Raw genomic sequence first — 7,600 nt, 5'->3', positions numbered from 1 at the left:
TTGCCTGGAGAAGCTCATGGGCTGAGGAGCCTGGGGAACTGCAGTCCATGGGTTCACAAAGAGTTGGACATGACTGAAGTGACTGAGCACTCATGCCCCCGTTTTTAGTGAGGCAGCCAGAGACATCTCTCTGAGCAGTAGCCCTCAGCTGGAACAATTTTGCTCCCCCTTCCAGACATCTGAAAATATCTGGAGACATTTTCTATTGTCACAGAGGAGTGGTGTGTGTGTGTGTGTGTGTGTGTGTGTGTGTGTGTGCTACTGGCATACAGGGGTAGAGGCTAGGGATGTTGTTAAAATGCACAGGGAAGCCCCCTACAAAACAGAATTTTCCTGCCTAAAATGTCAGTCATGCTGCTGTTGAGAACTCCTGCTCTAGGTTTTTCTGGAGCCTGTTGTGTGGTTCCAATACATAGCTAAGATGAAGATGCTGACCAACCTCTCCATGTCCCAAGCCTGGGGCCCATGGTGATTTCAACAAATTAAAACAAGCCCCCCCCCCCCCCAAAATGATTTAAAAGTCTCAGCAACTAGAAGGATGACTGAGCAACCATCTTGATTTGCCTTGGACTTCTTCAGTTTTAGCACCGAGAGCATTGAATTTCAGCATCAGAGAGTTTGGGGAACCCCTCAGGTCTGGCCTGCTGGCAGGTAGAACTCTCTGCTGCTGAATTAGCCTTTGTGATTTTATTTTATTTTTAAAATTTATTTATTTTAATTGGAGGCTAATTACTTTACAATATTGTAGTGGTTTTTGCCATGCATTGACATGAATCAGCCACGGGTGTACATGTGTCCCCCATCCTGAACCCCCTCCCACCTCCCTCCCATCCCATCCCTCAGGGTTGTCCCAGTGCACCAGCCCCGAGCACCCTGTCTCATGCATCGAACCTGGACTGGCGATCTGTTTCACATATGGTAAGCAAGCAGCTGCACTTCTCAGATAGGTTGGGAGAATTCTGGACTGTTACAGCTAAGCCCAGAAGGCAAGTGAGATGCACACTCCAAGGAGGCCCAGGGCGTGGGCACTGAGACAAATCCCTCCAGCTCATCTGCAAAGCAAGCTGTCCACAGCCCGCTGGCCTGGCGGGTGAACCCACTCACACCCACGGCTCCTGCCTTGCACCACTCTCAGAGGAGCTGCTCAGTGTGTTTCCCTGAGAGAGCGAATGGGTACTGATCTTTTAGAAGTTTCTCGAGAAGTTCTGTAAAATAGGTTGAGACACTTCTTCCTAGACGTTTGGTCATGTGGTGGTTGCTCTTTGTCTTGAGGAAGCACAATTCTGCAAGACTCTGAACACGCTCAAAGAAAATGTGTCTGTTTTAACATGGACAGGGATTTGGAGTATGAAACGCTTTGCAAAGTACTGAGAAGAACCTCTCTCTGTGACTGGAAATGAGGTTCACTTGCCCTGTTAACGTTTCTATCAGAGGATAGAAAAGCTAGCTTCACTCTCAGTGCCCAACAGGGAGGAATATTTTATTACTGACAGTATTTGAAATTAGTGGTACAGGGTGATAACAAAAGCAGATGCCTTTAGTTGGTTTTATTCTCTTCTAAATCCTCTGCAGACAGGGCATTCCTTTAGTGCCTGCTTCCAGGAGGGACAGCTCTGACTGCCACCTGCCCCCTACCCACTACGTTCGCCACTCTCTTGGTAGCTATCAGTCTCGATCCTTCACTTAGCTTGTACAACATTTGTCAAGTTAACTAATTTCCTTAAGCCTTGATTTTCTCATCTATAAAATGGTGATAATAATTTCACAGATTATTTCCATAATCTGTGACTCCTGTGAAGATAGGTATTGTCTGATGTTGCTCATGAAAACATTCTGTAAATTGTAAGATGCTGTAGAAAAGGTGAAGGATGATTATCTACCAATTATATGACAATTGATTATATTACAAGGAGTTATTTCTCATGGATCTGTTCAAGGGGCTAGACCAACAGGATGATTTTACCACCATTAAAAAAGCGTGGCCACTATGACTTAATGCTTTTTTTTTTTTTTTTGAGAACTGGCCTCAAGTACTACTCAGCAACATCTCCTCATAAACAGGAACTCAACAAATAAATAAATCACGTGGTCCCTAATTTTTCACTTCCTCAAGAGCCAATGATCTAAGAGGAGTCAAGCTCAGGCTCATGCACAGTCATGTTGGACTCTTTGCAGCCCTTTGGATTGTAGCCCTCCAGGCTCCTCCGTCCATGGGATTTTCCAGGCAAGAATACTGGAGTGGGTTGCCATTTCCTCCTCTAGGGGATCTTCCCGACCTGGGGATCGAATCCATGTCTCCTGTGTCTCCTGTTTTGCCAGGAGGATTCTTTACCCACTGAGCCATCGGGGAAGCCACTGTTTCTAGGCATAGATATTAAAAACTAGATTTACTGAATTCATCAATATTCCCTGGAAATACCTAGCTGGAGCAATCTTGACTGTGTAAGGAAAGTGGGGGGACAGTCAGAGGCCCCACAGAGTTAGAAGGATGTTCTTAAGGCTTGGCATTGGGCACTCCCACCCTGTTCCTCTTGTGTCTTTGCCAGGCCCTCGGAGCGTCCTTAGCAGGCTCCACCTGTCCCTCTGATAGAACATCTCAGGGACCTCTCCTGACCCTTTGCCAGGAGAGATCTCTGCTCCCAAAGGTGTTAACGCTGTCTGCTTACCAATGCCACTGAAATCTACATCTCCAGCTGTAGACATCGGTAGACACTCATCTAACTGCTTACTGGACTTCACCTCTTGGATGTATGACAGCAATAAAAATGATAAATGCTTTCGTAGTCTTAACTGTGTGTAAACACTAATGCAGTCTTAACTGAGACATTTTAAGTACCTCACATATAATAATAACTCATATAAGCTTCACAGCAGCACTTGAGAAAGCTGCTATTATTCCCATCTTTAAGAAACAGGTCACAGAGAAGCTGCGTAATGACCCTAAGAAGGCAGAGTCAGCCTCGCTTCAGGGCCCCTGTCCTTACCCACTGTGTGTCCTGGCCCCTGTGTGTGCACCCTCAACAAGTCTGACACAGAAAGGATCCCACCGCTCGCCCATCGCTCTCTCCCTCCCCGCCAGTCCCCCACAGGCCCAAACTGAAAAATCTGAGTCACCTTGCAATTCTCTTTCTCCCACCTCCATTCCAAGTAATTCAACCACCAAATCCTATCTCTTCTACATCCTACATATTTTACAAATCTGTTTAATTGCCTCTCTAATCTAATGTTGCAACCAGAGGGTCATCAAAAAACAAACTCCCAGTGGAGTTGATCAGTTCACCTTACTTCAACTTATCAACTTAAATTCAGCGGGTTCCAGTTGTCCACTGGATAAATCCTAACTTCTTAGCTGAGGCTACAAGGCCCTCTGTGACCCCACCCGTACCCACGACCTTGGCCCCATCACTCCTCACTGCCCCCCGCTTTATTTTGGCTGGTTCTGCGTTTTCCAAATACTCCGGTTCTCTCTCCCCCGACTGAGACTTTACTCATGCTCTTCCTTCTGCCTGTAACCCTTCCTCCACTCCCTAGGTCAGAGTGAGACCTTCTCTGACTGAAGACTATGATGAGCTCTTCTGCTGTTCCCTGGCTCCCTTTAACTTTCCAGGAGATAGGATTCACCACATCTGAGTGTAATTTCTCATCTGAAGTCTATGATCCCAACTGCGTGAGAGTAGGGATAGTGTCTGTCTGCTTTCCTTCTGAATCCTAAATGCAGAGCCAGGTGCATCTTCAACTACCAAGAAATATCTGTAGCATGAATGAGTGGCAGGACCATTCAGAGTGAATAACACACTGACCACAGTAGTAAAGCCCTTGCTATTTGATAAAATACCAGCTTTATCGAGATAGAATTCACATGCCATGCAATTCATGGTTCTATAGTTTTTAGTATATTTGCAGAGGTATGCAATCATCACCACAATTTTAGAACATTTCTGTCACCCCAGAAGAAACCCTTTCTCATTATCAGTCACTCTTCACTTCTTCCTATGTTGTTTTAGAAAGATAATAAAGCCTAGTGTTTACAGAGTGTTTCATATGGGTTAATAGAGCCCATGTGGGCTCACTGAATCTTGAACAATTCTGTGAGATGGGCATTAGACTGCATCTGTCAATGAGTTTTAACTTCAGTTTATGGAGGAAGACTTCTAATCAATAAAAAATTTCATCTAAAAGGAAGGGGAGAAGTGGTGGAGGTGGAGGTGCCCAGGAGGCTGGAGTCTTCTGCTTGCAGACTGTTGATTCTGGATAGGTACTGGCTGGGATCACTGACTCTATGGACATGAGTTTGAGCAAGCTCCAGGAGTTGGTCTTGGGCAGGGAAGCCTGGCGTGCTGCAGTCCATGGGGTCGCACAGAGTCGGACACGACTGAGTGACTGAATTTGGGAACTCCACACATGTTACCACAAGAACTTGGGGTGCTATACTGCACCTGAAGCTCTGGGAAGTTTAGTGTCTACAAAATTCACTGTTAAGAATGTTTATTAGTTGGAAGATGCAGATGGTAGAGAAATAATACACAAAGCAAATAGATTTTGAGATAACATTACAAGATCTGAATTTGAATCCTCACTCTGCTACTTATTACAACTCTCTGACTTTGAGCAAGTTAACCTTCCCAGTTATAATACGTTGGTCACCTAAGGAGAAAAGCCGAGTCATTGAAAAAGACCCTGATGCTGGGAAAGATTGAGGGCAGGAGGAGAAGGGGATGACAGAGGATGAGATGGTTGGATGGCATCACTGACTCAATGGACATGAGTTTGAGCAAACTCCAGGAGATACTGAAGGATAGGAAAATCCAGCATGCTGCAGTCCAGGGGGTCACAAAGAGTTGGACATGACTTAGTGACTGAACAGCAACAAACCTTCCCAATATTCAGCTTCTTTATTTTAAAACAGTATCCATAGTATCTTCCTTATATGGTGGTCGTGAGGATTAAAGGAGCTAGTGTTATGTGAAGCAACTTCATATATTGGTGCTCAATGAATAGTAGAACATTTTATTACTGATAAACAGATTTTAAAAAATAAACTAAAACATGCACAGAAGTAACACTATATAATTACTGAAAAATAAGAATTCATTGCTATCCAGATTGTAGTGAAAGAGACAAGCTCAAACACTGCTAATGGCACACACATGCTGAAAGCAAAAGGTCCATGTGACACAAAGGCCAGAAAGTCACTTTCCTTTGACTTGGACATCTATTCCTGCAGCTTTATTCAAAAGAAGTAATCTAAAATTACCAACAATAACAGTAAAATCACTGTGTACAAAGTTACCCATCACTGTGTTGCTTCAGTAGTAAAAACACTGGAAACAACTGATAGTCCAGAGAATGCTTGGGAATTTAGGGATATATAAGCAAGGCAGGGGGTTGGGGAGGTGGGGGGGTGAGCAGGGAGGGGGCTTCCCAGGGGGCGCTAGTGGTAAAGAACCCGCCTGCCAATGCAGGAGAGATGAAAGAAGTGGCTTCCTTCTCTGGGTCAGGAAGATCTCTTGGAGGAGGGCATGGCAACCTTTCCAGTATTCTTGCCTGAAGAATCCCATGGACAAAGGAGCTTGGAGGGCTACAGTCCACAGGGCTGCGAAGAGTTGGGCACGACTGAAGCAACTTAGCGTGCACTCACAGCAAGGCGGGATTTTAGGCAACCGTTAAAAATACCATGAAAAAAAAAATACCGTGAAAACCTTTTGGGCACAGAAGAATCCACATGTCCAGACACCCTGAGGTGGGAGGGAGTCTGGAAGAGTGTGAAGAGACAAAGACAAATATCTGAGGATCAGCTAAGAGGGTCGATCTTATTCAGGGTCTAAGTTCAGTGGGAAGCCACTGAGGAGGTGTTAGCAGAGACGGACATAACCAGAATCATGGGTTTTAAAAGCTCACTTGTCATAATGTGGAAAATAATTTGGGAAACTGCTTCGAAAAAACCTACAAGTATGCCAGAAAAGCATCATGCAAAATGGTATAAGGATGATTGAAACAAGCATTTTTCCTCTTTCAAAGAACTCCTTAATCAAAAAATAAAATGAGAATAAAAAAAGATTTTAGAAAAATTCCTTAATCTTGAACCACCATTTTTTCTCCCGTAAAAATGGGGAGAGATAATTGACCTTCCTGCAGAAAGCAGCTATGTTCTCTGTGAGACGTTGCGGCCCACAAATATTGGAGGCTTCATGCAAGGGCAATAGGACCTGGGAGGGATGTGGTCTTACAAAGTGTGTAAGGGGTGGGAGGTGAAAGTGAGTTATCGACCTCCATCAGCCGTTCCTTCTCCACCAGGTGATAAGCTATCAGAAATAGCTTCCTGTTGATGTTACAGATGTTACAGCTTCATTTATCACTGTCTGATCTCCTCCTGAGTCCTGCCTTTAAAGATGTCAGCTCAAAACAGAGTGAGGAGGACTGTATCATTTGGAGCTCAGCAGATAGGGGCTTGGATATGGACCTCCCAAGGAGCTCCAGCAGAAATCCACTGACCATGACCTCTGGAAAGGAACAGGCTGAGGGCTGTTGTGAGAAAATCATTATCTCATCTTCAGCATGTATTTGTATGTAGTTAGGCAGTGAGGTGTGGGCAAACTCTGGGTGTGTATAAGGAACAGAGCGCTTAAATGCATTCACTCACTTAACGTAGCCACAAACACTGCTTGAACACCTCCTAGAAGCAGGCAGAGTTCTGGTGACCAGGGATACGGTAGAGTTGATCCTAGGTAGCCTCGGCCTGCAGCTGCTTAAAGCAGGGCTTCAATTTCTGGCCAGAGATTGAGGCCCGACAACAGCAGGAAGAGTGCTGAATCTCAGCCACTAGTCCACCAGAGTCAGAGGCCAGCGGCAAGGCCCTGGCCCATCAGCTGTGTAGAAACGAATTTCCATGTAGAGACAGAAAGTAGTGAAACAAATAAATTGTTTATTTGAAGGAACAATGGTATAGTACTTGTGGATAGACTTGAGAGCCGGCTCAGAGGGAGAGTCGCACCATCATGGCAATTGAGTCACTTTCATGGGACATTTCTTCCAGGTTTCTTTTGACCAGTCACCTTGCTTTGCTGGTTCTGAGTCGATGTCTGGTTTATCTCAAGGTCTTCCCACATGTGCACACACATCTCATAGCCAAGATGGTTTCTAGCAAAGAGGCCTGACATCACTTACTTACAACACCACTTATTATGCTCCCTCCCTTTTTGGCATGTGTAGTCAGGGAGTTCTCGTTAACTTCGAGAATGAGTAATACGTGATCTATATCTCTTATCTAGGCAGGGTCCAGCCTCCTTCATCATCCTGCTTTTACGGAGGTTCTGCCTTTATGAAATTTCTGTCCACAGGGGAGAAACTGTTCAGCCTGGGGTCCATCTATCTCCTGCCTCTGAGTCATACATAGACCCTGGATTTAGAGCAGAGTCTAATCAAAACTCCGTGCAAATGTATATGAAGAAAATGTAGTCCAGAGAGGTCAAAGGCCTCTGATCTCCAAGTCACTGATGCCCAAGTCAAGTAGCCTTTCTGCTGTTAGAAGACTATCCCAGTGAGAGCACACACAGAGAAGATCACGATGTGTCATGTTCAGAGACCTTTAACAACTGCATTT

The sequence above is a fragment of the Odocoileus virginianus genome, chromosome 11, assembly GCF_023699985.2.
Source record: "Odocoileus virginianus isolate 20LAN1187 ecotype Illinois chromosome 11, Ovbor_1.2, whole genome shotgun sequence".
Lineage (NCBI taxonomy): Eukaryota > Metazoa > Chordata > Mammalia > Artiodactyla > Cervidae > Odocoileus > Odocoileus virginianus.
The sequence above is the reverse complement of the archived record's forward strand: the minus strand, read 5'-3'. Positions refer to the sequence as shown.